The sequence below is a fragment of the Humulus lupulus genome, chromosome 3, assembly GCF_963169125.1.
Source record: "Humulus lupulus chromosome 3, drHumLupu1.1, whole genome shotgun sequence".
Taxonomy (NCBI): Eukaryota; Viridiplantae; Streptophyta; class Magnoliopsida; order Rosales; family Cannabaceae; genus Humulus; species Humulus lupulus.
The window spans coordinates 142,558,006-142,564,990 of record NC_084795.1 but is presented as its reverse complement, the minus strand read 5'-3'; the positions used below and the strand labels follow the sequence as shown (position 1 = coordinate 142,564,990).

The following is a 6,985-nucleotide window of genomic DNA, read 5'->3' as shown; positions in this document are numbered from 1 at the left end:
ATAGGCTCAAGGAGGATTTACATTAATTTGTTACAGATATTATTTCCCAAATAATCGGATACTCAGGAAATCATGGGAGATAATTTCGGATACCATCATAACGGCATAAGATCTTTTCCGCGTATATCGTTCGTACGACCAGGCTGGTCGTATGTAGAGATTGAACATCGTGACACTAGATGTATTCCTGGTCGATAGTCAAGCACGAATTCTGTCAGATGTTAGCCACGTGTACTAAATATTTGCCATGTCATCCATGCTTGTTTTTTGGATAACAATTATATATTTAATAAAAGAAGATTTTTATGTGAGAATTCATCAATAATATTTTGTTTCTTTTAAAACTAATAGAACAATTATTTAATAAATTAAAAATAAAAAGCATGTAAAAAATAAAAGGGATTTAATATAATATTAAAATAAATAAGGCCTTTGCAATTATCTCTATACATTTTAATTTTTTGTTAATATTTATCTATGTATTGTAAAAAATAATTATACTTTACAATTAAAAATTAAGAATTACACTTTATTTTAAATTAACACAAATTTATAAAATAAACTAAAGTATAAATTAATTAAACAATATAAAAAATAATCATTCTAAATCTTGTAATAACAAAACAAAATATAAAAAACAACACATATATTGTAAAATATAACAAATACCTAAATAAAAAAAGAACTAAAAAATAAATCATAAAGAATAATAATTAAATATATATAATAATATTATATTATTATATATGTATTGATTAGTGCTCAAAAATATCATTTTATTAGGTTTAACGTTTAAAATTAATTAAGTTTTAATTAATATTTCATGGATTTATTGTAATATATTCTATATTTAAAAATATTAATTTTAATGTAATTTATGTTTGATTTTCAAGAAATAAAATGTATTTTGACACAAAGAAAAAGAAAGAATAACAAAAGAATATATAATTGAAGAATGATTGAAAAAATGACATTTTTGACAAAAGTAGGCCATAAAATCGAGCCCAGCCTAAGCCTTCAGCAAAAATTGAGCTAGCCAAAGCCGGCAGCGGGCAAGCCATGCTTAATGTGAGCCGTGAGCCGGCTGCCACCTGACGCCGAGCTGTCCCATCCACCTTATTGCCTGTCGCCACGTCACCATGCTGTCTCCCACTACACCAGTAGCATTTTTCTGATGGCCACTCTGGGCCCAACACATTTCCTGGCTGTCTCCCATTTGTCCCACTTCCATTAGAATTTGATGCCATTTTCCCAGTATTTTGTACACGATTTTACACATTTTTTTATCCTATTTCCACTATAAATAGAGAACCAAATGTAGGGGAAAAAACATCAAATTGTGGAATTAAGTGTAGAGAGTATAGTTAGAGAGAAAAATATTTATTTCCTTATTTTTCTTTTACACTTTTTGAGTGAAAATAATTCCTATTTTAGGCTAAATTCTCTAGTAGAAAGGCTAGAGTGAAGTTCATGTTTCACATTATATTTTTTATATATTGATTCTTTTGTTCTTCATCTCTATATATTTGTTACAATTAAATTTATTTTCCTCTAATTTTTATTCTAAGTTTATTTGTGTCTTTTAGATAAGTCTAGTCATGCTCTTCTTATGTAATTTAGGCTCTTAATTTAATTTAGGATGTTTGTTATATTATATGCTTTTTACTGCATTCTGCCATTGGTATTTTGTCTCTCTAATGTATATAATATGATGGTTTTTTAAAATCAAAAGTTAGTATAATTTAATTAAGAACATATTTTTAAGGTGAGCTTTATTATATATATTTTCCAACTATAATTAATGGTGTAGAATTATAGTTGAGTAGAATGAATCAATTTTGTTAAAATATATTTATGTTTGCATGAATGAAACTTGTGTCTTCCATATTTTCTTTCTGATTCTAATTCCTCAATTTTATTTATTAAGTATTTAATTTTTTTTCAAAGTTACACTATTTCAAAGTTTCGTATTTCTAATCTTTCTTTTTACTTGTATTTTACCTCTCTGTGGATACGACATAGCCTGATTAATACTGCAACCGCTTAGGAGCTTATTGGGCGATATCATATATTTATATCCACTACAAGAAAATATAGTCTGTACCTACACATTTTTTAGTTACACATAATTATGTGTAAGTGAATATATATTTTCTTATGCATAATTTTGATATATGTCAAAATAATTATGTGTAAGTAAATACTACATTTAGCTACACATATACGCGTAAATAATTTTTTTTACATGATTTTAATAACATGCCAAATAAAATTATTGTTGACACTTAAATATGTGTAAGGAAATATAAATTTACTAACACATATGTGTAAGGAAAAGTATATATAAGTAAAAATTACACATTCAAAATTTTAGCTACACATACATGTGTAGGTAATAAAATATTTATAGTTTTTGTTGACGTGATAATTTAAACTTTTTCTTACACTAAATTATATGTAAGTACATATACGTTTGCTTACACATAATATGAGCATATGTAAGGATAAATATGTTTAAGAAAAAGTTACTCATATAAAATTGTAGCTACACATATATGTGTAAGTAATAAATTGTTTGATGACGTAGCAAAGTATACTTTGACTTAAACTTAATTATGTGTAAATAAATATAGTTTTTCTTAAACATAATATGGGCATGTGTAAGGATACATATGTGTAAGTAAAAGTTATATGTACACAATTTTATCTACACATATATGTGTAAGTAATAATATGTTTACATATTTCCAATGACTTGACAATATAAACTTTTACTTGCACTTAATTATGTGTAAGTAGATATAAATTTGCCTAAACATAATATGAGTATGTGTAAGGATAATTATGTGCAAGTAAAAATTATATACACAAAATTCTAGCAGCACATATATGTGTAAGTAATAAAATATTTATAGATATTGATAGTACTTACACTTAATTATGTGATTATAATATATACAAAAATAATTTGGATTTTAATATTTAAATTTTATTTTAAGTGATTATAATATATAAAAAATAATTTTGACTAGCGAAGTATAATTTAAAGAGAAATATTTCTTTTTTGTCGTGTTATTTAAAGAAAAAATATGAATAGTTTTTTAAAACATGTTAATTTAAAGAATAATTTTTAAAAATTAGACTTGCATTAGTCCCTCCTAAAATCTGCTCTCTCATTTCATTCTCATTCTTCCCTAAACACAAACCCCAACTGCCCCTTCTCTCCTCATCTCAATCCACATTTTTTTCTTTGATATCTCTATCAATCGATGGTGGTAGTGCTACAAAGGTTTGCGCAGTGGTGGATGTGCCGAGGCGGCGAGTGGCGTGAAGATGGTGTGGCGCAATGGTGGGTGACGCGAAGGGGCAGCTTCGCAATGGAGGGTGTGCTGCGTCGATAGAAAAAGTTACAAATAGGTCTCATTTTTTGTTTATTGACTTGATAATCTTGTTTTTTAATCAATTTGTTAGATTTGTTTTGGTAGACTTTTAGATATGGGTTTCATAAAGGTTAACTAATTTTTTTTCATCTATTTTCTATGTTTTTAATTCTTGTTTTTATTTTTCTTTATTCTATGATTTGTGCCCCTTTAATCCGCCCTGATGCCCACCCTGCGATGGTTGGATCAAAACCGATTTTAACTTTTCTTTTTCTATGATTTCAAGATCACCTATCCTTTTCTCGATTCTTCAAAGTTTGTTTTCACTTTGATTTCAAGATCACTTTGTCGTAGCGGGGAGGTTCGATGATACGAGTTACAACAAGGAGCAAATGTGCATTATAAAACTTTGTGGTTTGAGATTTTATTAATTTTAATTGTGATTGTTTTGTTTTACCCTTATAAAACTCAACCAAGCTTTTAAACTCCTAATTCATCGCCTTAGTTTGATTTAAGGTAATTTTGGATTTGTGAGTGGTATTTGATTGAGTTGGGTAATAATCTTTACCCTAAATCTTTATAGATTCCTTTAAGATTTGGAGATTAATCACAATATTTGATGATAACTTTGGATATGCAATCCGAAATTTAGTTTTATGTTCTTCAATCTCATTTTCAAGACCAAGCTTTGGTAATTGCTTTAATTATTGTTCTTCTTTTTAGTATAGAAAATCGCATACCACTTGTTTTATAATAGTGCTCACATGATTTTTGAATTTAATGTATTGATTTTTGTTGGTTAAATGTCCATTTCCATGACTTGAGATGATGATAAGTGATATGCGATAATTCAACAAGGTAAGATTGATTTTTTTATTAATATTGATGTTAGTGTAAGATATGTTCGGTAGATTACATGTTCTTATTTTATTTTGATAACAGGATGTTTTTGGTGCTCTAGATGATGCTCCAATAAGTGAGGCTTTGTGGTCGCACAAGATTAAGAAAAATTAATGGTCTACTTTTAAAACTTATGCAGATGGTGATGGTGGGTGTGGACTGATAAGCTAAGCTCGGTAACAATAGTTTGTGTTTATAGCCATTTGTCTAGTCTACCAATGAGTAATTATTCCTTTTATTTACACTACATTACACTATATCTCATCCTCTGTTTTCCAACGTGCCCATCACTTGAATATAACAACTTTTTTATTTTTTTTCTATCTTCAAATCAATCAAATGCCTCTTGTATTATTAATTACATGTTGTTAGAGTAGAGATGCATAAAAAAAGATGTAAAAATACAAGTTTCTACGACTACTAATGCTAGTATATATATATATTTATATTACAACTACTATCCAAATCTGCATAAACTAAATTTAAAAAAGATATTACTTGTCTTGTAATACAACTTTTTGTTTGAGATGAGTGTAATATATGATTTTTTTGTGTATTTATTATTGACTTCAAATCTGTGTACAACTGCAGCTATCATGCTGCCATTATTCCAATATTTGTCCGAACTCAAACCCTCACTTGGAGCTATCAGTTGCTATGCCTATGCTTCATTCACCAAGTACAATGCTGCTTATGATCAGTTTGAACAAACCTGATTTTCCTGCCGTGTTCTATAACTATTGTAAGTACTAAGATCATTTATTATTTCTTATTTTGGATCCTTTTTTATATTTTGGTAAGATTACATGTGACCTCCTCTTCCTCATTAGGGCCGCACATAATGCTCTCTATCACCGTAGCACTAGAAAACCCAAGTTTGTGATAGGATCATAGAACTTTATCAGATCAGAAAGTAAGTAGAATAGATTGAATGAAAGTCATAAATTCAGGTTGATTTTATTCTAACACTCCTCTCATTTATTTTAATATCTTACAATCAGATTGATTTTAGAACAGTTACAATCAGATTGAACTCTAGAACTGTAGGTCTGCCTTTGAATGGTGTTGGGATATTTAATATGTATATATATGTCTACTCTTTGATTTTTTCTTCACTATAATTATAATAAAGTATGCTTACTCTTTTGTCCACTAAAAAATATTTTGGTATTTTAGTTGGTTGCATTAATAAAAACTATTTTAAATATCTACAAACTTCAATCAGGTAAGGAGAAAAGGAGGGTACTGGCCAACTTATGAATAAAACTAATTGGCTCACCCAATTGTACTCATCACTTGGTTCATTTTCAATAATAAGAATCAATATCTCATTATTCTCTCATTTTTAGTCTATCTCCAAATAATAATGTATGATCAAGGTGTATTTATTACATAACAGTATTTGTATTTGTTATGTTTGTTAGTTTTAAGTTGACTAAATTTTATTCTCTGTTAGTTTATTGGTTGTAATTTTCTTATTTTTGGCTATTGATATTATGTGAATGGTTTTAGATTAATTTAGTTGTATTTTCTTACAAACTGCAGAGACTATAAACAAGAGAAGCTCAATGAGATAACTGCAAACTTTGTGAGTATCTATGTGACAAGGTTCTACTCTAAGTGTGTGGGATTTTTCTTTGGCGATCTTTTTTCCAAGCTTCTATATATTTACGAGTTCTTAAGGGCACTATTTGTCATTGACTGATATTGACTGATGATTTAGCCAACGACACAGAGTCACCAAAATGATAAAGATTTATAAGCTGAATATAAGAACTAAACAACACAAAGATTTATAGTGTTTCGACCCTAGATATTGGTAACGAGCTACGCCCACTTAATGTTTTTATTGATGTACTTTGAAACTTGCGATCAGCAAATTAGGGTTCACTAAGTTTCACAAGCTCCAAAAAAGGATACCAATCATGTATAAAAACACTAGTTCTCTCTGAATACAAATTATTCCCCCCTCCCTAAATGAGTTCATCCATCATATTTATAGGCTCAAGGATACACATATGGGCCGATGGGCCGTGTTTATACTTTGTTACAAGCGCAATTTAATAATAACATAAATCATACTCTTTACACATAAATATGGTCAAATATCTTTAAAATATCTGACTTATAACTGTATTTGAATTCTGGCTTCGTACTATAATCAGACTTGGTCGCATATGTCAGCACATTTTCTGTCGTACTGTTCAGCATCTTTCTTGAATCCATCGAGCAACTTCTATTCTGGTCGTTAGGTCGACCAGGCTACCATCACTAAACAATCACGTGCTATCCACATGCACACTAATTGTGCCATGTCAGCAAGCAAATATTTTTTAGGGTAAACATTTGCTCCCAAGTTTATTTTAATGCGATCAGCATTTAATAAACTTACTCGACCAACAATCCCTCTGACCTGTCACATGTGTCAGTACTTACTGTTTTGAAAAGGCTAGTAATCATGACCTTTACAGTTTCCCAGAAATATTTTGACGGTTATTGCGATTCCCCATGCATCGAAACCCTACCCCCATCATTACCTTCTATTACTACTCCAAGCAATATAAATATAAGTTCCTTCACCTTCTTCATTTTTTTACCCGAACCTTCTCTGTCTCTTCAAGAAAACCCAGAGACTTTAGTGTGATTTGAGACGTCTTCGAGCAACTCTGAGCCAAACTTTCATGATTTCTCCTACAATCCATGCT

At 29.4% G+C, this 6,985-nt stretch overlaps 1 long non-coding RNA gene across 1 annotated transcript; it reads left to right on the top strand.

The window, feature by feature from the left end:
- Window positions 1-3,171: 3,171 nt before the first annotated feature.
- Window positions 3,172-6,297, top strand: LOC133823197 (uncharacterized). Its single transcript, XR_009888178.1, has 3 exons — window positions 3,172-4,456; window positions 4,872-5,022; window positions 5,826-6,297. It is a non-coding gene; the product is annotated as an uncharacterized LOC133823197 (long non-coding RNA).
- Window positions 6,298-6,985: the final 688 nt, after the last annotated feature.